The sequence below is a fragment of the Phocoena sinus genome, chromosome 3 (genome assembly GCF_008692025.1).
Source record: "Phocoena sinus isolate mPhoSin1 chromosome 3, mPhoSin1.pri, whole genome shotgun sequence".
Taxonomy (NCBI): Eukaryota; Metazoa; Chordata; class Mammalia; order Artiodactyla; family Phocoenidae; genus Phocoena; species Phocoena sinus.
Genome location: NC_045765.1, coordinates 145,356,977 through 145,380,386, shown reverse-complemented (window position 1 = coordinate 145,380,386; position 23,410 = coordinate 145,356,977). Strand labels below are relative to the sequence as shown.

The window sequence follows — 23,410 nt, the reverse complement described above, 5'->3', positions numbered from 1 at the left end:
CTTCCATTTTCCCACGACTTATGTTTGAGTTGCTAATCTTTCCATATTTGCTTCATACCCCCCCACACCTGACCCTTAAAAATAAACTGTAACTGAAATATTTTATCCATCCTTCCTCCTCTGCCTCCATCCTCAGGTAACCACTAATGTGAAGTCAGTGTCCACAGTGCCCAAAGGTGTTTGGTACTTCGGTATTACATATCCGCAAACTGTATCCACGAGCTTGTGTGTTTAACATTTTATTTAAATGGCATAATTCTATATACACACGGCTTGCACTTTTAAATTTGTCATTATGTGTTTGAGGTACATGTAGATCTTATTTACTTTAGCTGCTACAGAGAACTCTAGTGTAGGAATAAATTATAGCATACGCTTTTCCTCACCAAGAGAAAATTTGAGTTTCCACTTTTTCACTGTTATACTTTTTCTTCAGAGGACAGTTGATCTTTCCCACTTTTTTACTGTAACTGTACTGCAGTCAACATCTGAGATATGTTCCCTTGAGTAGTTTCTTTGTTACACACCTATACATTTGATTGCTGGGTAGTGAGATCTAGGTAATGATGCATTCATTATTTCTTCCTCAGCAATATGTAGGATGTATGTACGGTCTCTCTTGGTTATTTGCTGAATGAAAAGTGAAATTGATCAATTTTTAGCTCTAAGCGTGTTAGTTGGCTGGATTCTTTAGTTTTTTCAATTAAAAAAAATAAGAGTGCCTCTTAATTATAAAGTTGGAGCATCAGACAGAAGTGTGGTGCTGAGTTTGGGATATGTGTGCTGAAGCCTTATCTTGGCCAGTCACTGGTGGTGTAACCCTGGGTTACTCACTCTACCTTCTCTTCCTCATTTCTTCAGACTTGGAAAGATTAAGGGGCTTGAGTATGCATTTACAAAGGCACATTCCTGCTCTAAGTGTGTATGAAAATATGGCTGTGTTCATGACATTTTGCCTGAATTGTAACCTCTTAATCTGGAAGCAGTTCAAGGCATTTAAACCCATTGGTTTCCTCATTATTCCTTCAAATTACCAGGCACACTCCTGTCTCAGAGCCATCGCGTTTACTGTTCCCACTCTCTGGACTGCTCTTCCCCTAGATGTCTCCAGGGCTGTGGCCCTCAACCCCTTAGCTCTTCACTTAGACATCACCTTCTCAGCCCATCTTCCCTGGCCGCCCCGTTCCAGCATGTCCTGCTGCTCTTTTCTCCTTTATTTGTTTGTTTATTTATTCATCCATTTACTTATTTATTTTTGACCAGGGGTCGAACCCGGGCCCCCAACAGTGAAAGCACCAGTACCTAACCACTGGACACGGAGAGTTCCCTTTTCTCCTCTATTTACTTCATGGCACTTAATTGCCTTCATACTTGCCAGAAGTTTGTATTAGTTCGGTTCATATCAGTAGTATGTCTGTCCTTACTAGAATATGTGCTCCAGGAAGACAGGGGTTTTGTCTCTTTTTGTTTACTGTTGAATCCCTAGTGTCTAGAACATTGTTGACGTACCGTAAGTACTCACATGTTTGTTGAATGAAAGAATTTCATGCTTTTTTGTTGTGATTTTTCTACTTAGAATTTCTCTTAGCACATATCGGATATCCTAAGTGGTGCTGGCTGTTCTCCCAGCTGTATTTGAGTGCCCCAGATGTCATATTTACAGGTTGCATCAGGATAAAAACACAGGTTCTCATACACAAAGCACTTTATTTAAGTCTGTGTGATCTATCCCACAAAGCACTTGTGTCTTCATATTTTTCTGCAGCATTTACCTAAACCTGAATTCAAAAGAATACATAAGTAACACGATGCTCAGAAGCACACCCATCTTTCCTTTTCTTGGTACCTTAGCTTTCCCACATTTTAAATGTGGAAGATGTATAACCAAGTGATGTTCACTCTCCGTTCCATACAGGATCCAAACAGACTAGAAACGGTCTCGAGTAACACCCACCACACTGAATTTCTAAGAATAGAAAGTGCATTTCTCAGAATTGTTGCAGAGGGTTTCCTCATCATTGCTCTGATTTTGTGCATTCATACTGAGGTGCTGTTTCCTTTTTTCTGTGGTTGGGGGGAACGGTGACCTTAATCTGAAGATCCAGGAGAAACCAGTATATATAGTAGTGTACCCAGAAATACTTAAAAAACTGTCACATCATATAATCCTTAACTCGTGGTACTGAAAACATTCACTGTTAGTGCTGTGCATTATTTTGCTAAAAGCCAACTGGATTTCCTCTACGTAGGAGAAATGATGACTACAGGAGTTGACAAAACAAAGCTAAATACATCAAAGGCCTCTTGGGTATGTTTTAAATAGGTGATAGGGAAAAGGATTCTAGACTTTTTTCCCCATTATTTATTTATGTAGGTATATGATACTGATGGTATCTTTTTAAAAAAAATCATTAAGATGCTGCATGATTTAGAGATGATTTCTTTTTGTTTTATTGCTACCCACGAGCTGAAAAGTGTCGGTTTAATGAAAGAGAAGTGTTGTTAATCAAACCTCAGTTTCCCAACTCTAGCCATCTACAATGAACAGACTGCTCTAGCCTTTGATATCAGACTCACTGGTTATTAGTCAATTTAGTCAATATTTTAATAAGTAACTGTAGCTGTACGGACTTAGCCATGTGTTTTAAAACATTTTTCTCTTTGAAGTATGCCTCATTCTTCAATCTTATATTGTGTCCAGTAGAGTATCTGTCACATAGTAGGTAGTTAACATTGAAACACACACACACACACACACACACACACACACACACACACACACACACCCAGGGCCATATAGTCCTTCAGGGTGGTCATCAGATATTGAGCTTTCGGAGTCTAGAGGAGAATTTAAACAGTAATCAAAAGGCCGAGGAGTAGAGGTAGTTAGCAAAATGCTAAGGTTGAAGTTCAGAAGATGTAGTTCTTTCTCGGGCAAGTCACATCACCTCTATAAGCCTTGGTTCTCTTACCTATCGTTAAGAAACCCCTTTCTGCCCTATCCACCCTTTGGAGCAGTTACTGTGTCTTAACTGCTTCACCAGCTGGTTTTGTGTGATGGGTCTCACCTCATTTAACCTTACCTGGGATCTAGTCCAGTTCTTTCTGTAGTAAATGGCATTCACTGGAAATAGTGTCTTGCCTTATAAATTCCACAACCATTGGTCACCCCTGGGTAAGGGGCAACCTTTGGGAGTTCATGACTTATCCACCCCTGCTTCTAAATGAACGGAATCCAGTTATGAGAAAAGTTGGTTGTAGTCCAAGAAGTTTATTCTACAGTGGAAGAAAATATATACTCTTTTCCTTTATTTTTTTCTTAAATTGACATTTAGTGAACAGCAAAGTTTATCATCAAGTAACCAAACGTAAGCGGTTCATCCTCTACTATATCAGTTTCCCTCAAAATCAATTACTACTTTTAAACCTCAATTCAACTTTTCTTATCCCTGTTAAGTGTTGCAGTTGGTAAGAGCAGTATTTTTCTTTTTTTCTTTTTCCTTTGCTTACTAGATGAATTCAGTTTGCTTAATCCAGAGTGTTTTCTTTTTAAAGAGGTAAATGACTCTAGAATTAACAGCCCAGCAGCATCTCTCTCTTTTCACTTTCACTACATCTGTCCAGTTCCCTTTGCTGGCTGAAGTGACAGAAATCCAGCCAGGAAAAAAAGCTCTGGCAGAGCTCACTGGTGGGGAGTAAAAGGCTGAGCAGCTTCCTTTGCCCTAGGACAGCACAGAGTCAAGTGTTTTCCTCCAAGAGGAGTTCATTCTGCAAACCGAGGCAGGCCATCTAGCAGTGATTCTTCAATATTTTTGAGTCAAAGATGGACACTTCTGCAAATTGGATGCAGGTGTTGGACCACTTTTCCTAGGGGGAAATTCACTTTTATGAAATGATGCTGTACATTTGTAATCCTTGTCAGTTTCAAGAGGTTCATGGAAGTCCCTGTGTGTGAAGCCCAGTTATGAACCTCTTTGGAACCCCCAGGTTAACGCAAGATCTATCGAATGTACCTAGAAAATCTTGTTGCCTTTGTCCTGTTTACCTATAACAGCCACCTCCTAAGGATCAGGATGCAATGACAGGGGGTCTGTTTTCTACCATGTGCCGCTGTTCCCCAGACCTGGTAACCTATCATACACGAGTGAAAAGTAATAATTGTGGGGTTTATACCCTCAGTAGGAAAACCAGTCTCTAGTTGCTACACTAACCAGTCTGCATACCACTGACCATTTTTAGGAACTATTTCTATTGGATGCAGTAAGATGCTATTTAGAAGTAATAAAAAGCGAACCTGTCGTATGACTATTTCGCAGAGATGTGATGGATTCTAGGGCTGGGTCGTGAGTTCCTCACCCCAGGGACAACATTTCTTGGTCTAGCGTTGGACCTGTGCCGTTCTCTGCTTTCCAGTCAGCAGCAGTTTCCTCCCTTTGCTGTTGCAGGAGGGAACTGAGATGTCCCTGGGTCCAGCCCGCGACACTTCTAAGCTCACGGGGGTCGATCTCTGACTGCTCAGCCAGGTGGGGGGAATATCGTGACTGGCTCTCTGTTCTGTGCTTCTCATCTCGGCCTCCTAGCCTATGGGGCTGCCTCCAAAGGGACTCGAGGAAGTCAGGGCCACGTTTCCTAGTTGGGGAGCTGGCCCTCAGCTGGAAGCCTGCTCTTGCAGAGGAACTCGTCCTTCTGTGGGAGGTAGCAGGTGCTGGGAGAAGGTACTGCCATCGTCGACCACACTCAGGAACTTGTTCTGTCCCTCCATCTTAGGCGACATTCTCCATCTCTTCAGCCAATAATTGGGCCAAAAGGGACGCGGGCCTACGTGTAACAGGGTCAATGATGCAGGTTCTTTCAACGAGTTGGTTTAATTGAATTGAGCGCCGTCTTTGCTCCAGTCACTTTGATCCTAGGCCGGCAGCTTCCGGAGGTGCGGGCCGTCTTACGCAGTGTCCGATCCCCCTTGAGCAGCACGTGTTGGTGGAGTCGTTGGGCAGTAGATAGAAGATCCAGGGATGAGCAGCAATGCCTGCCTTCATGGAGCTTCGAGTTTTAAAGAGGTTAACATATTTTCATTCCACTGGAGCACAAGGCTCCAGTGGTTGGAATGGGATGGTGGCGGGAACTCAGTTTACAGCGGAGACTGAGGTCTAGGGAAGCGAAATGACCCCTTGGAAAGTGGCACAGTCAGTAAGAGGCAAAGCTAGATGTGAACCTTAGTTCTGGCTGCTCTTGGCACAAGGCTTCTAGATGTTGTCCATTTCTGTTTCTCTTGGGTGTAGACAGTGACCTTGGGAGCCCCACATGGAGCTAATTATAATTGTTTATCAGTGAAGAAGACTGGTGTAGACTTGGACAAGCTGTGTTGGAGACTAGTGGGGAGTCCTGGGTGGGGCAGATGACATTGAGCAGTGACATGAAGGTTGGAAAAGGAAGTGGAATCCAGGCCCCTAGCATCCTGGTGGCCGAGAACCACATAAACAAATCTATTTGTCAAGCTTTGTCAGTGCGTTAACGAGCTCTGTGCTGAGCCTCTACGTTTGATGAGAATGCTCACATAACTTGACCATCACCTCCTACGAGAGTTGAGCTGCTGGTGACTGACCGCTTTTCAAAAGTGAAAGGGAGTGCTAACTTTCAGTGGATGCTTTGACCCATAGTCATTTCACTGGTGGGAGAAGCAGCCTATTCACAGTAGCCTCCTCCCAGCTACCCCAGAGGACGTGGGAACTGGTGAGCCACAAGGCTCACGGACTTGTGGGTTGCTTTTTCTTTCTTCCTTGCCAAAGGCAGCCAGAAGGAAAACACAGTTGACCCCTGAACAGTGAGGGGGGTTAAGGGGATTCCCCCTCGCACCAAGTTGAAAGTCCCTGTATCACTTCTGACTCCCCCAGAACTTCTAATAGCCTACTGTTGACCAGAAGCCTTACTGATGAGGTAAACAGTCGATTAGCACATATTTTGTTATGTATATTATGTATTGTAGTCTTACAATAAAGTAAGCTAGAAAAAAGAAAGGTTAAGGAAATAGTGTAAGGAAAATACACTTACAACACTGTACTGTATGTATTGATACTGTAAGTTTACGTTGACTGTTTATATGATGAATTGTCTGTCGGTGTCTACATCAGTATTGTCTTATGATACAAAACCCTGTAGATGTTACACGTATTACTAACACTAGACATCAAAAATGAAAATATGTGAAAAAATGCATATTTGTAGGAAGAAGCAGCAATGTGATTGCTTTATGGTAGCCTAGTGTAGTCGATACAATTGCTTCATGGCAGTGTAGCCTATACACTAATGAATGAATCTTGATAAACGTTTGTGACATACGGTATTACAGTCATATTAATAATACAGTATTGGAAACATCGTTCCATATTTTAAAAAAACACTTACCTGTGATGATAGGCTGATATGCAGATTCTCCAGTTATGAGAGACACAGGCATACTCTACAGTAATATAATTCTTTGACAGCAAAGTTACAAAACAGTAAGAAAACTAACACATTTATTTTATATTAAATATCACTCACGTTATGCCTATGTAAGGATGCACTAGTATCTACACATGCATTCATGACATACCATTTAAACATTTTTTTGTATTTCTAGGCTACACGGTTCATTGGTGGGTTTTTTCAAACTGTCGCAAATCTCCCCCAGTTTTTCCAATCCATTTATTGAAAAACTTTCACATATAAGTGGACTTGCACAGTTCAGACCTGTGTTGTTCAAGGGCCACAAACATATGTAGGGCCCTGAGGTCCCGCACTGAACCATGTCAGGAAGGCCTCGCCCAGGGCTGGGTGGGGAGTAGTCTACCATTCTCGCTCAAGCTGAATCTTATTTCAGGCCCAATCCACATTCATCATGGATACAAGCTGCTTCGAATACTCCCAGAACCTTCTTGAATCTTTGTTTTAAAAAAAAAAAAAAAAAACCCTTAATTTTCATTGGGGCTGTATCATTTTTCTCTTTTGAGAAAAAAGTTTCACATTTCTTTCCTATGAGCTTTTTATAAATTGGGAAAAACTTGAAAATATAGGCGTGGAAACCAACCAATATCTGTATACCATCCAGGATTTCCTAGGAGGTTTTTTTTTTTTTTTTTAAAGAAAAGACTCATTTCTGCCACTAACCTTCTGTATACATCCAGTCAGCAATCTTGATCAACTCCTCAGTAATTAGATTCTTTCTGTGCTATACAGCTGTACACCATGTCGGTGTGCTGTTTGTTGACTTTTTCTATCGCTTTTCCTCTGCAGTCTCAAAGCTAGAACAAGATTTCTTCAGAATGACTCCTGTCCCAGCCTGTCTCCTGGCCAATCTGTTGACGGCTGCTACTGTTTGTGCCTTGTTTGGCAACAAGCTTGCTTTCTTCTCCTTTAAAACAACCCCTGATTATTTTAAGTGCATACTGCTTGGAACAAAGCGCATTTGATTCTCATTACATTGCAAGTGGGTGTTTATATCCACGGTGGCAAAAGAAAAAGAAAGAGTAGCTCACCCTATCCTGGTGATATCTGAGGTGGCAGCCTGCCGGCTGTGGGTGCTTCTATGTGTGGCTTCCAGAACAAATGTCACCTGCCCCCCCCCCACCGCCCGCCCCATTAGTGTCTCGCTGGTGATTGTTTTAAGATGCACTTTTATTATGATATTGGTGCTTTTAATTGTCGTAAAGCATTGTAGTATTTCATTGTTTTATAGCTTGGAGAGAGGTGTTATACAGGACATTAGAATAATTTATTTTTTTGCGGTACGCGGGCCTTTCACTGTTGTGGCCTCTCCCGTTGCGGAGCACAGGCTCTGGACGCGCAGGCTCAGCAGCCGTGGCGCACGGGCCCAGCCGCTCCGCGGCATGTGGGATCTTCCCGGACTGGGGCACGAACCCATGTCCCCTGCATCGGCAGGCGGACCCTCAACCACTGCGCCACCAGGGAAGCCCTAGAATAATTTCTTAAGGAACAGAAATGTCCTAATGATGGGGAAGCCTCTAAATATCTCGAAGTTCTGCTCTTTCATATTGTTGCTAAACTATGGAAACCTCCGCCATAATCTGTAGTTTGCCAGCTCAGCTGCGTATAAAAATAGCCACTTCACTCGTCTGTAATTATCTTTACATTTTCTGTTATTGACTCGGTATCTTTAGCAAAGCTATATGGAAAAGGATCTTTCTGACTGGTGAAAAATTCATTAGATAAATTCATTAATTATGCGCAGCTGCACATGTGAAAAGGACAAAGAAATAAAAATACCACCTTTGCCCGGAATGTTGTGAGGACAAACAGCCAGAAGGAATGCCTTTTTTCATATCGGTCCATTCAGACTTCCTAGGGGGAGCTCTGTACGTGCCAGCGGCCGATCTGAGGACTGTTCCACCTTTAAAGGCAACTGAATCTTTTTGAAGTTGTAAAACGGTTGGTTTGTTGGCCAGACTTTTTTTTTTTTAATTACTAGTGTTGTCTGATATGCAGCCCAGCGTTGTATTTTGGGCTTGGGAGCTGAATCTGAATCCAGCCTTCTCCATTTTTAAATTGTGCCACTTTGGCTAAGTAAACTTTCCTGGCTGCAATTTCCTAATCTTGAAACTGAGAATAAACACAATAGCAGCTAATTTCGAAGTGGTGTGAGCATTAAATGAGATAATACTCACTTATAATCAAATAGTAAAAAAATAAAATTTTGTAAAATAAAATTTTGCAAAGTAATCATTTACATAAATGACAGCTATTGCGGCTGTTATTACTATCGCTAATGTTATCATGTTCCTTATCATCCTACCTCTGAAGAACTGCTGATAGATTGGCCACTATGACTGTACCTGCCATCATAATCTATAGCTATAAAGACGGGTTGCCCCCATATGTCACTGAAACACATCTGCCGGGCATCTTCTGTGAAGTTCAGAACTATGTTTCCCTGTGTTATCATTCCTCTATTTAGTCCTTCTTTATATCCTTGGGTAATGTGGACAATATAAAGACACATTTCCTTTAATCGTGACCAGTCCTCTTCCCGACTGTATTAACAAATTCCTCAGTCTCAGCAGACAACTTGCCTTGTTTCAGTCATCATCTAGGCACGGAGCAGGAACATTGTGGTTAAGGTGAAGATGGTGATACTTAGAATGAAGGAGAAGTTAAATTCCCTGTTGAATCCTTTGGAAAATTGTCCAGCTGTTGATAGAGAACAATAGATGTTTTCTGAACCATATATAACAGAGTAATAGTTTGCATAGAAGTCTGTGAGTTTTGAAATAAAATTGTTGATTAATCATTCCTTCTCATGTGGCAGAGTGAATCTTTTTTTTAACTAACTTTCAACCATTATCACTTGCAGGGTTTACTAGATCTAAGTTTTATGATTTGGTAGTAAGTGAATATTAAACATGTACATTTTTTCTTAATTTTGTGCCTGCCTTGTAAGTAATAAGTAAATGCTGTTATTGTTAATTGGATACTGTCATCCGTCTTTGAAAGGAAGATCTAAATCATCACTGTCTAATGGAATACAAGCAAGCCACAAATACAAGCCACCGTAAGTCATTTAAAAGTTTCTAGGGCTTCCCTGGTGGCACAGTGGTTAAGAATCCGCCTGCCAATGCAGGGGACAGGGGTTTGAGCCCTGGTCGGGGAAGATCCCACATGCCACGGAGCGACTAAGCCCATGCGCCACAACTACTGAGCCTGAGCTCTGGAGCCCTTGAGCCACAACTTTTGAGCCCGCCGTGCCACGACTTCTGGAGCCTCGCGCGTAGAGCCCATGCTCTGCAACAAGAGAAGCCACTGCAATGAGAAGCCCACGCACTGCAACGGAGAGTAGCTCCCGCTCGCCACAACTAGAGAAAGCCCGCGTGCAGCAACGAAGACCCAACACAGCCAAAAATAAATAAATTTATTAAAAAAAAAATTTCCGGTAGGCACAAAAAGGAAAGTGAAGCAAATGAAATTAATCATAATAATTTATTTTATCTAGGCTATCCAAAATACTATCAACATATTCAATCAACCTATTCATGATATAGTTGACATTCTTTTTTCATAGTAAGTCTTTGAAATCCGTTGTGTATTTTCCACTTACAGTGTGTGTCAGCTTGCAGTAGCCACGTTCTAAGTGCTCAGCGGCCACATGTGACTAATGACTACGGTATTAGACAGCACTGGTCTAAGTAATATGTCATCTTGTAGGTCCCGTAACCCCAGTAACCACCGGACACCTAGAATGCCCTCAATAGATGCATGCTTGATTAAGCTTCCCTGCATCTCTACCCAGTTATCTGGAATTTGGCCCTTAGCTTTCAGTGTTTCCTTAGAGAAGTACAGTAGCTCAAAAGCTTCATCACAAACTGATTACACATGGAATAATGGATATTTGTGTTCTTGGTTCACAAGTCTGTCTCTCTCTACTTTCATGCAAATGCATTCATCTACATGGACATTTTTTTCTTTCTTGTAGGCAAGGATTGTGTATGGGCCACATTTCTGTATCCCCTATGTACTTGGCCCAGAGTTGGTATTCAGTGTATATGAGTAAATAAAACAGTATAGGTTTCTTATTTTTCCTCCTAAATTGCAAGCTCTTGAGTAGGCACGATATTTTTACTCTGTAGACCCTTGTAGGATCAGATGCAAGCTATGTGAGTTTGTGGATATGCGTGGCGCCCAGGGTGGGTGTGTTTTAAATCTTTGTTGCAGTTGATAAAAGCATTCCCCATCCTTTATATTAATGCTGTTTTCTTCTTATCCCTAAACACAACAAAGGGTTGAAAATTGAAAGGTAGAAGGTCCAGGGTATCAACTTCAGTCAACAGGAGTTCGTGTTCACTGGGCAGGCGGTTCTAGGCACCCCACAGAGCACAGGCATGGAGCAGTCTGGAGCTTCTAATGGAAGGGATCTGGAAGGCTTTTCCATTTGCGCTGCCAGGACAGTAGTGTGGCAAATCCAGGTTGGCATAGCCCCTGGGGCGTGATGCCGTGGTGACTGAGCCACTGCGTTGGGCTTCTCTTCCAGGTGTCTTGTTTAGAATAAATTAGGGTGAGTGAGAGGGATATTCAAGGATTAACTGCTCCAAGAATTATCCTTGGGCCCCGAGGTCTCCTGGCCCAGCTGAACCCCAGCGTTGCAACCCCCTACTCCAGGGCAGCTTCCCCGCTGTCTGCCCCTCTCTCCCTGTCCCCAGCTGTCCTGAAGTTTCCGTCTTCATTCTTAGCCGCAGCACTGGGTCCCTCCAGGGCCCAGCTGTTTGGATGGCTTTTTATTTCGTGAGGGTTTTTGAAAGTCTAACGCTATTCATTTCCAGTTACTCATGATTGTTTTCCTTGTTGGCTGGTTCCTGTAGGAGAGCCAAAGAGCTATTCATATTTTCAGGATGGAAGTAGCCCAGAAGGTGGGGCTTGCTGGCCAGGTCTTCGGTGGTGAAGAAAGAAGGGAGTGCTTGGAGGTGGAGGTGGTGAGGCGTTGCTGCCAGCTCAAGGAGCACCTAACAGCCAAACAAATGCGTGACCAGTATGCCCTCCCTAACCTGTGGGCTCCGAGGGGCCCTCATAGGCCCCCCCATTGTACTCAGCCCAGTTAAACTCCGGAGAGTGTGTAGTTCAGTTCTGTAGGTCCATGGGGTGGATGGAGCTACTGTCTTCAGAAATGAGCTGAGCAGACAGAAATGCAAGCTGCAGCAGTGCTACTGAGGTCCTAGGCCCCTCTTTTATGGTGGCATCTGAGGTGACAGCCTGAGCAAGGTCGACTAGGTGAGAAGGCACCGAAGGATTGGTCGGTACTCTAGATTGCAAGTGACTGAAACTCAACTTGAACTAGCTCAGGAAAGAAGGCGGAGTGCCTTGGCTCGTGACGCTAAATCCTGTGCTAAAAGGGTGTAAGGGCCTCTGGGATCCCTGGAATCAGGGGTCTTCCTGGTTCCCTCCCTCAGACCAGCTCTCTGCACTGGGTTAGGATTGAGTCTTGGGCAGCCGCCAGGCTCACATTTTTCCAGTTTCTCTGCCAGAGAGGAAGGTCTTGTCTTCCCTTTTTCTTCCCCCTTCCACTCCCTTCTCTTTTCCCTTCCTCTTATACTTGCCCCTCCTCTTCCCCGCCCCACCCCCAGAAATCCCAGGGAGGGTGTCTGAATAGCCTTGCTAAGGACGCATTCCCATCTCTAGGGAACAGCTACAGTCAGAATATAACCTGGTTGCAGTGGTGATGGGGAGGCAGGGGTAGGACAGTTTTCTAGAAGGAGTGCAGTTATCAGAAGCAGGCGGGCACTGAGGGTCACAGGTCAGACAGCGTGCATGGTAACACGTTATGTTAGAGAAAATGTGGAGACCTGCCTTCAAGTGAGCAGGGACCCCGTCCCTGTTGGACTGGAGATGAGACTATATGATTTATGAATACACGATGTATGAATGACATCCAAACATGGTAGCTGGGGCAGCAGAAATAATCATTGTGTTCTCCATCTACTCCCCCACTCCTGCCCCTAGGGTATCAGAATTCACAGAATCCATGTTATTAACTTATTTATCCCTTAGTCTCAAAAGTATTTGAGGCACTGGATGACTGGGGAGGGATTCATCAGAACCATTGTGATCATCGTAAATGACATTTCCTACATTCTAGAATGTGGAGAGTCCAAGTTATCCCATTTTAAAACCGAGTCAAAGAACCGATGATGTCACGTCACGGTAAGCCGACATTTGGGAATCAAATATAACCATCCAGGGAGCTACCCTTTCACTCTAGAGATGTTTCTCACTACCTAACAACCTTTGCATATGGACCTCCTTTTGACTTTTTGTATTTCATCTTTTTAAAAACAGCTTCATTGAGGTATGATTTACATTCCACAAAATTCACCATTTTTAGTATACAGTACTGTTCAATTTTTAGTAAATTTATAGAGTTGTGGAATCATCATCACCATTGAGCGTTTTTTTTCACACACACTCACTGTATTTTATTTTTACAAGAGATAAATAAACTGACACCAAGCATTGTAAATGGATGACCACAACAGAAGCAACAATGATTGCAGTTACCAAATACGAAACACACTCATACGATGTCATAATATTGACATTCAGTCAAGTAATCCTCCACTGTAACAGCTCCTTTACTTTGCAGTGAAAATCGATTCGTATATTTTTTGCCTCTGAGTCCTTGTGGGATTTTTTTTTTTTAATTCAAACAGAAAGTCACAAAAATAATCATCCTCATCAGTTCACTCAGTCCCACGTAATTAATTTTTTTTTTCAGCTTGATCTTTTGTTAGCACTTTTATGAATTCCTCAGTTTTCCATTAGAGTTCTGAAAATGCTCATTCATTCAGTTCAGCCGTATAGTCAGTTACCAGAAACCTGTACTTGTCAGAGTCTTTTCCATGAATTCCTTGAAGATGAAACCCTTTTATAGGAACATTTTTGCAAAAGCATCAGAGTACACCCAGAACTCTCTGTAAATGACAAAAGACTTAAACATGACCACGGTTAAAGATTTGATGAAAGTTCATAATAATGCAATTGACAAGGACATTTAGTTATTTCTGAGACATACATTTTAGAGTAATAACTAGAATGATGACTTATAACATTATACCAGAATACATAAGATTTTTAGAAATTTCATGTAATGTCTGAAACATTTATATTAACATACATCCATACAAATAACCCAAAGAAAGTTTAGTATTAGTTGTTTTGTTTGTTTGTTTTATACTGCAGGTTCTTATTAGTCATCAATTTTATACACATCATTATATACATGTCAGTCCCAATCACCCAATTCAGCACACCACCATCCCCACCCCACCGCAGTTTTCCCCCCTTGGTGTCCATACGTTTGTTCTCTATGTCTGTGTCTCAACTTCTGCCCTGCAAACCGGTTCATCTGTACCATTTTTCTAGGTTCCACATACATGCGTTAATATATGATATTTGTTTTTCTCTTTCTGACTTGCTTCACTCTGTATGACAGTCTCTAGATCCATCCACATCTCAACAAATGACTCAGTTTCTTTCCTTTTTATGGCTGAGTAATATTCCATTGTATATATGTACCACATCTGCTTTATCCATTCGTCTGTCGATGGGCATTTAGGTTGCTTCCACGACCTGGCTATTGTAAATAGTGCTGCAATGAATATTGGGGTGCATGTGTCTTTTTGAATTATGGTTTTCTCCAGGTATATGCCCAGTAGTGGGATTGCTGGATCATAAGGTAATTCTATTTCTAGTTTTTTAAGGAACCCCCATACTGTTCTCCATAGTGGCTGTATCAATTTACATTCCCACCAACAGTGCAAGAGGGTTCCCTTTTCTCCGCACCCTCTCCAGCATTTGTTGTTTGTAGATTTTCTGATGATGCCCATTCTAACTGGTGTGAGGTGATACCTCATTGTAGTTTTGATTTGCATTTCTCTAATAGTGATGTTGAGCAGCTTTTCATGTGCTTCTTGGCCATCTGTATGTCTTCTTTGGAGAAATGTCTATTTAGGTCTTCTGCCCATTTTTGGATTGGGTTGTTTGTTTCTTTACTATTGAGCCGCATGAGCTGTTTATATATTTTGGAGATTAATCCTTTGTCCATTGATTGGTTTGCTAATATTTTCTCCCATTCTGAGGGTTGTCTTTTCGTTTTGTTTATGGTTTCCTTTGCTGTGCAAAAGCTTTGAAGTTTCATTAGGTCCCATTTGTTTATTTTTGTTTTTATTTCCATTACTCTAGGAGGTGGATCAAAAAAGATATTGCTGTGATTTATGTCAAAGAGTGTTCTTCCTATGTTTTCCTCTAAGAGTTTTATAGTGTCTGGTCTTACATTTAGGTCTCGAATCCATTTTGAGTTTATTTTTGTGTATGGTGTTAGGGAGTGTTCTAATTTCATTCTTTTACATGTAGCTGTCCAGTTTTCCTTGCACCACTTATTGAAGAGACTGTCTTTTCTCCATTATATATCTTTGCCGCCTTTGTCATACATTAGTTGACCATAGGTGTGTGTGTTTATCTCTGGGCTTTCTATCCTGTTCCATTGATCTATGTTTCTGTTGTTGTGCCAGTATGATTACTGTAGCTTTATAGTATAGTCTGAAGTCAGGGAGTCTGATTCTTCCAGCTCCGTTTTTTTCCCTCAAGACTGCTTTGGCTATTCAGGATCTTTTGTGTCTCCATACAAATTTTAAGGTGATTTGTTCTAGTTCCGTAAAAAATGCCATTGGTAATTTGATAGGGATTGCATTGAATCTATAGATTGCTTTGGGTAGTATAGTGATTTTCGCAATTGATTCTTCCCATCCAAGAACATGGTATATCTCTCCATCTGTTGGTATCACCTTTAATTTCTTTCATCAGTGTTTAATAGTTTTCTGCATACAGGTCTTTTGTCTCCCTAGGTAGGTTTATTCCTAGGTATTTTATTCTTTTTGTTGCAATGGTAAATGGGAGTGTTTCCATAATTTCTCTTTCAGATTTGTCTTCATTAGTGTATAGGAACGCAAGAGATTTCTGTGCATTAATTTTGTATCCTGCAACTTTACCAAATTCATTGATTAGCTCTAGTAGTTTTCTGGTGGCATTTATAGGATTCTCTGTGTATAGTATCATGTCATCTGCAAACAGTGACAGTTTTACTTCTTTTCCAATTTGTATTCCTTTTATTTCTTTTTCTTCTCTGATTGCCGTGGCTAGGACTTCCAAAACTATGTTGAATAATAGTGGTGAGAGTGGACGTCCTTGTCTCATTCCTGATCTTAGAGGAAATGCTTTCAGTTTTTCCATTGAGAATTATGTTTGCTGTGAGTTTGTCATATATGGCCTTTTTTATGTTGAGGTAAGTTCCCTCTATGCCCACTTTCTGGAGAGTTTTTATCATAAATGGGTGTTGAATGCTGTTGAAAGATTTTTCTGCATCTATTGAGGTGATCATATGGTTTTTCTTCTTCAATTTGTTAATATGGTGTATCACATTGACTGAGTTGTGTATATTGAAGAATCCTTGCATCCCTAGGATAAATCCCACTTGATCATGGTGTGTGATCCTTTTCATGTGTTGTTGGATTCTGTTTGCTAGTATTTTGTTGAGGATTTTTGCATCTATATTCATCAGTGATATTGGTCTGTACTTTTCTTTTTTTGTAGTATCTTTGTCTGGCTTTGGTATCAGCGTGATGGTGGCCTCATAGAATGAGTTTGGGAGTGTTCCTTCCTCCACAATTTTTTGGAAGAGTTTGAGAAGGATGAGTGTTAGCTCTTCTCTAAATGTTTGATAGAATTCACCTGTGAAGCCATCTGGTCCTGGACTTTTGTTTGTTGGAAGATTTTTAATCACAGTTTCAATTTCATTACTTGTGATTGGTCTGTTCATATTTTCTGTTTCTTCCTGGTTCAGTCTTGGAACGGTATACCTTTCTAAGAATTTGTCCATTTCTTCCAGGTTGTCCATTTTATTGGCATAGAGTTGCTTGTAGTACTCTCTTGGGATGCTTTGTATTTCTGTGGTGTCTGTTGTAACTTCTCCTTTTTCATTTCTAATTTTATTGATTTGAGTCCTCTCCCTCTTTTTCTTGATGAGTCTGGCTAATGGTTTATCAGTTTTGTTTATCTTCTCAAAGAACCAGCTTTTAGTTTTATTGATCTTTGCTATTGTTTTCTTTGTTTCCATTTCATTTATTTCTGCTCTGATCTTTATGATTTCTTTCCTTCTGCTAACTTTGGGTTTTGTTTGTTCTTCTTTCTCTAGTTTCTTTAGGTGTAAGGTTAGATTGTTTACTTGAGATTTTTCTTGTTTCTTGAGGTAAGCTTCTATAGCCATAAGCTTCCCTCTTAGAATTGCTTTTGCTGCATCCCATAGGTTTTGGATCATCGTGTTTTCATTGTCATTTGTCTCTAGGTATTGTTTGATTTCCCCTTGGATTTCTTCACTGATCTCTTGGTTATTTAGTAATGTTTTGTTTAGCCTCCATGTGCTTGTGTTTTTTACGTTTTTTTCCCTGTAATTCATTTCTAATCTCCTAGCGTTGTGGTCAGAAAAGATGCTTGATATGATTTCAGTTTTCTTAAATTTCCTGAGGCTTGATTTGTGACCCAAGATGTGATCTATCCTGGAGAATGTTCCATGTGCACTTGAGAAGAAAGTGTAATCTGCTGTTTTTGGATGGAATGTCCTATAGATGTCAGTTAAATCTATCTGGTCTGTTGTGTCATTTAAAGCTTCTGTTTCCTTATTTATTTTTATTTTGGATGATCTGTCCATTGGTGTAAGTGAGGTGTTAAAGTCCCCCAGTATTATTGTGTTACTGTCGATTTCCTCTTTTAGAGCTGTTAGCAGTTGCCTTATGTATTGAGGTGCTCCTGTGTTCGGTGCATATATATTTATAATTATTATATCTTCTTCTTGGATCGATCCCTTGGTCATTGTGTAGTGTCCTTCCTTGTCTCTTGTAACATTCTTTATTTTAAAGTCTATTTTATCTGAGTGTAGCTACTCCAGCTTTCTTTTGATTTCCATTTGCATGGAATATCTTTTTCCATCCCCTCACTTTCAGTCTGTATGTGTCCCTAGGTCTGAAGTGGGTCTCTTGTAGACAGCATGTATATGGGTCTTGTTTTTGTATCCATTCAGCAAGCCTCTGTCTTTTGGTTGGAGCATTTAATCCATTTACATTTAAGGTAATTAGTGATATGTATGTTATTATTACCAATTTCTTAATTGTTTTGGGTTTGTTTTTGTAGGTCTTTTCCTTCTCTTGTGTTTCCTGCCTAGAGAAGTTCCTTTAGCATTTGTTGTAGAGCTGGTTTGGTGCTGCTGAATTCTCTTAGCTTTTGTTTGTCTGTAAAGCTTTTGATTTCTCCATTGAATCTGAATGAGATCCTTGTCAGGTAGAGTAATCTTGGTTGTAGGTTCTTCCCTTTCATCACTTTAAGTATATCATGCCACTCCCTTCTGGCTTGTAGAGTTTCTGCTGAGAAATCAGCTGTTAACCTTATGGGAGTTCCCTTGTATGTTATTTGTCATTTTTCCCTTGCTGCTTTCAATAATTTTTCTTTCTCTGTAATTTTTGCCAGTTTGATTACTATGTGTCTTGGCATGTTTCTCCTTGGGTTTATCCCTTTTATCCTGTATGGGACTCCTGCGCTTCCTGGACTTAGGTGGCTATTTCCTTTCCCATGTTAGGGAAGTTTTCGACTATAATCTCTTCAAATATTTTCTCTGGTCCTTTCTCTCTTCTCCTTCTGGGACCCCTATAATGTGAATGTTGTTGCATTTAATGTTGTCCCAGTGGTCTCTTAGGATGTCCTCATTTCTTTTCATTCTTTTTTCTTTAGCTTGCTCTGCAGCAGTGAATTCCACCATTCTGGCTTCCAGGTCACTTATCCGTTCTTCTTCCTCAGTTATTCTGCTATTGATTCCTTCTAGTGTAGTTTTCATTTCAGTTATTGTATTGTTCATCTCTGTTTGTTTGTTCTTTAATTCTTCTAGGTCTTTGTTAAACGTTTCTTTCATCTTCTGGATCTTTGCCTCCATTCTTTTTCTGAGGTCCTGGATCATCTTCACTATCATTATTCTGAATTCTTTTTCTGGAAGGTTGCCTAATCTCCACTTCATTTAGTTGTTTATCTGGGGTTTTATCTTGTTCCTTCATCTGGTATATAGCCCTCTGCCTTTTCATCTTGTCTATCTTTCTGTGAATGTGGTTTTTGTTCCACAGGCTGTAGGTTTGTAGCTCTTCTTGTTTTGTTGTCTGCCCTCTGGTGGATGAGGCTAAGAGGCTTGATGGGAGGGACTGGTGTTGTGTAGAGCTTACTTGCTCTGGTGGGCAGAGCTCAGTAAAACTTTAATCCACTTGACTGTTGATGTGTGGGGCTGGGTTCCGTCCCTGTTGGTTGTTTGGCCTGAGGCAACCCAACACTGGAGCCTACCTGGGCTCTTTGGTGGGGCTAATGGCAGACTCTGTGAGGGCTGAGGCCAAGGAGTACTTCCCAGAACTTCTGCTGCTGGTGTCCTTGTCCCCACGGTGAAACAGACCCATCCCCGCCTCTGCAGGAGACCCTCCAACACTAGCAGGTAGGTCTGGCTCAGTCTCCCCTGGGGTCACTGCTTCTTCCCCTGGGTCCCTATGTGCACACTACTTTGTGTGTGTCCTCCAAGAGTGGAGTCTGTTTCCCCCAGTCCTGTCGAAATCCTGCAATCAATTCCCACAAGGCTTCAAAGTCTGATTCTCTAGGAATTCCTCCTTCCGTTGCCGGACCCCCAGGTTGGGAAGCCTGACGTGGGGCTCAGAACCTTCACTCCAGTGGGTGGACTTCTGTGGTATTAGTGTTCGCCAGTCTGTGAGTCACCCACCTACCAGTTACGGGATTTGATTTTACTGTGATTGCGCCCCTCCTACCATCTCACTGTGGCTTCTCCTTTGTCTCTGGATGTGGGCTATCTTTTTTGGTGAGTTCCAGTGTCTTCCTGTTGATGATTGTCCAGCAGCTAGTTGTGTTTCTGGTGGTCTCGCAAAAGGGAGTGAGAACACGTCCTTCTACTCCGCCATCTTGGTTCCTCCTCCCACCATTGAGGTTTTTTTTTTTTTAACATCTTTATTGGAGTATAATTGCTTTACAGTGGTGTGTTAGTTTCTGCTTTATAACAAAGTGCATCAGTTATACGTATACATATGTCCCCATATCTCTTCCCTCTTGCGTCTCCCTCCCTCCCACCCTCCCTCCCACCATTGAGTTTTTGTGGTTTTTTTTGCGGTACGTGGGCCTCTCACTGTTTGTTGTCGCCTCTCCCGTTGCGGAGCACAGGCTCTGGACGCGCAGGCCCAGCGGCCATAGCTCACGGGCCCAGCTGCTCTGCGGCACGTGGGATCTTCCCGGATCGGGGCACGAACCCGTGTCCCCTGCATCGGCAGGCGGACTCTCAACCACTGCGCCACCAGGGAAGCCCCACCATTGAGTTTTAAAACACCTCTCTCACCCCCAAAAAGAGCACATATGCTCATTTGCAGTCCCTCCTTGTTACTATTCCCAGCCCTAGACAACTGCTAATCTACTTCCTGTCTATAAATTTGCCAGTTCCGGATGTGTCATACAGATGGAATCTTACAGTATGTGGCCTCTGTGTCTGACCTTCACTTAGCACAATGGTTTTGCGCCACATGTATCAACACTTTGTTCCTTTTTGGTGCTGGAGAGTACTGCATTCCACTGTGTGGAAATGACACGTTTTGTGTACCTAATTGATGGATAGTTCAGTTGTTTCCACTTTTTCACAATTATGAATGCTGCTGCTATACGTTCATGTACACATCTCTGTGTGGACGTGTGTTTTCATTTTCCTTGGCAAGATGCATAGGAGTGTAATTGCCAGGTTGAATGGTAAATTTATATTTAACTTAAGCTGCCAAACTGCTTGCCACAGTAACTGTTTGCTTTCCACATTTTGTATTTTAACTAGTAATGTTTGCGGGGTGGCCCTGTCTTTTTTTTTTTTTTTTAAATATAAACGTATTTATTTATCTTTGGCTGTGTTTGGTCTTCGTTGCTGTGCGCGGCTTTCTCTAGTTGCAGCGAGTGGGGGCTACTCTTCGTTGCGGTGCGCGGGCTTTTCGTTGCAGAGCACAGGCTCTAGGCACGTGGGCTTCAGTAGTTGTGGCTCACGGCTCAGTAGTTGTGGGTCGTGGGCTCAGAAGTTGTGGCCCACAGGCTCTAGAGTGCAGGCTCAGTAGTTGTGGCACGGGCTTAGGCTCCGCGGCATGTGAGATCTTCCGGAACCAGGGCTCGAACCCGTGTCCCCTGCACTGGCAGGCGGATTCTTAACCACTGTGCCACCAGAGAAGTCCCATGCCCTGTCTTTTAAAACTTGATTGGTTCTTTTGGATCTGAAGATGGGGAAAAGCCATGGAATGGACTTGAGATGAAGAAGGTAAGGTGCTTAGCACATATGCTTGCCGTTTCGGGCTGATTACTAGGTGTGTGCAGGGCGGCCTTTTTGCTTGAGAGATGGACATGTGGTGTGTTTCGACAGAGCTGTTGACACCAGCATTAAAGATTTGGAAACGTACACTAGGAACGGCATTTTAGAGATCATCTTAAAAAATAACCTCAGGGACTTTCCTGGTAGCACAGTGGTTAAGAATCTGCCTGCCAATGCAGGGGAGACGGGTTCGAGCTCTGGTTTGGAAAGATCCCACATACCGTGGAGTAACTAAGCCCGTGGGCCACAACTACTGAAACTGCGCTCTAGAACCCGTGCTCCGTAACAAGAGAAGCCACTGCACCGAGGAGTAGTCCCTGCTCGCCGCAACTAGAGAAAGCCCGCGTGCAGCAACGAAGAACCAATGCAGCCAAAAAACAAATAAATAAATGAATTAAAAAAAAAAAAACTGAACGTGAGGGATAATCACATGGAATTTCTTAGCCCTAGAGTGATTTTTATATTCCAGAGGTAGCTTGTTTTGACTAAGCCCATGCTTTTTAAATTGGGTGGATTTAGGGCACAGGGTAACCTTGGGGCTTTCCTTTGGTAGGCTTATCAGAGCATGTTAGCAGCCGATTTGACAGCCCAGATAGTAGTGTTACTAGAGCCCCGGCCAATTTCGTACCAATGCTGGTGGCTCTGACTGATTCATGGACCAAGATCGGTCCTGGTTGATGGCAGGTTTTATTTTTAAAGAAGAATGATGTATTTGTTTCTCAAAAGAAATGTCATCCCCAAATAAAGGCAAGTTGTGAATATAGGGAGGGAGATTAATGTTCTTAAGAGTTTTACTTCATGACTATTATGATACAATATCTGAATGGCATTTACAGTTTTCAAAGAACATGATCATTTTTTGGAGGGAGTAAGTAAGATATTGGAGTATTTTAGAAAAGATTCATTGCCAAAATGAAACAATTGCTGATGTCTTTTTTTCCCCTTACCTTTCCCCCTTCCTTATCATCTGGGCAGTCTTTTAACACACCTGCACCTTAGTGAATTCATAAAAGAGATGACATATGTGAAAGCATCTAGCCCATAATTAATGCTTAGTAAAGTTTGCATGTGTGTTGACTCATTCATTCATTTATTTATATGTATCTTTGCTGAGTAAGTAAGACACCGAAGATGTGATCCTAAAGCAGCGTTGTTTGTGTCCCACTGACACTTTAAAATTTATTCAATGAAGTGAGTCTATCTCTTGCTTCTCGATGAAATCTATAACTTTTCTCATTAGATTTAAAAAAAATTCTACAGTCAGTTTCAATTGCTAAATATTCTTAGTTTAGAACTTGGAATGCCTGGTTTCAAATAAAAATTAAAATTTCAAATGTGATATAAAAGAAAATATCTTTCCTTTTCTCTCTTTCCCTGCTTTCTCCTCCTCTTCTCCTGTCTTCATCTAATGGTCATGTTTTGTTCCCACCATGCCCCCCCAGGGTTGCAATGGTAAACCGGGGGTTGGAGCAGGGAGATGCGAAGTAATAGGGATAAGAAAGTTCTTACTTGGGCTCCCCTGGTGGCACAGTGGTTGAGAGTCCGCCTGCCGATGCAGGGGACACGGGTTCGTGCCCCGGTCCAGGAGGATCCCACATGCCGCAGAGGGGCTGGGCCCGTGAGCCATGGCCACTGAGCCTGCGCGTCTGGAGCCTGTGCTCTGCAACGGGAGAGGCCACAACAGTGAGAGGCCCGCGTACTGCAAAAAAAAAAAAAAAAAAGTTCTTACTTGATGGTACATAGCAAGATAGTGCTGTGCTCTCTGAACCTGATAGATGTTTTGAGCTGACTCTCGCTCTTGGGGTCTTTTGGGGGGAATTATGGTTTGGATTGTGTCCTCCTAAAATTCATATGTTGAAGCCCTAACCCCTAGTACTGTGGAATGTGACTGTATTTGGAGATAGGGTCTTTAAAGATGTGATTAAGGCAAATAGGGTTATATGAGTGTGACTGATGTCCTCATAAGAAGACATTAGGACGCAGACACACAAAGAGGGAAGACCATGTGAAAACAATGGGAGAAGAAAACCACCCACAACGAGGGAGCGAGGCTTCAGAGTAAAATCAAAATCAGCCTCGCTGTTACCCTGATTTTGGACTTCTGGCCTCCAGAACTGTGAGGATATAGACTTCTCTTGCGTAAGCCACCAGATCGTGATACTTTGTTATGGCAGCCCTAGCAAACCAGTAGAGGAGGGCTTTGGAGATCCCTCTCCCCTTCCTTGTTCCACTCCTGGACCATCACTGGGGGCCCCCTGATTCCCTCGATGCAGGTGATGTACTCACCTCTGCTTTGTTGCTTCTCTATCTGGGAATCAGTTTCTCCTGCTCTCTTCACCCTCTAATCCACTGTGTTAGACAGGATCCAGGACAGCTTGCTGCCGTCTCTCGTGAATTGTCTACATCTGGTCTACAGGAGGCGTACATCTGTGCTCAGATAAACTCCAGCGTTCACGC

At 42.2% G+C, this 23,410-nt stretch overlaps 1 protein-coding gene across 16 annotated transcripts in view; it reads left to right on the top strand.

Annotated features, from left to right (window-relative positions):
• RAI14 (retinoic acid induced 14) overlaps positions 1-23,410 on the top strand; it is a 147,780-nt gene that overhangs the window by 2,306 nt on the left and 122,064 nt on the right. The gene's annotated exons all lie outside the window — the stretch shown is intronic.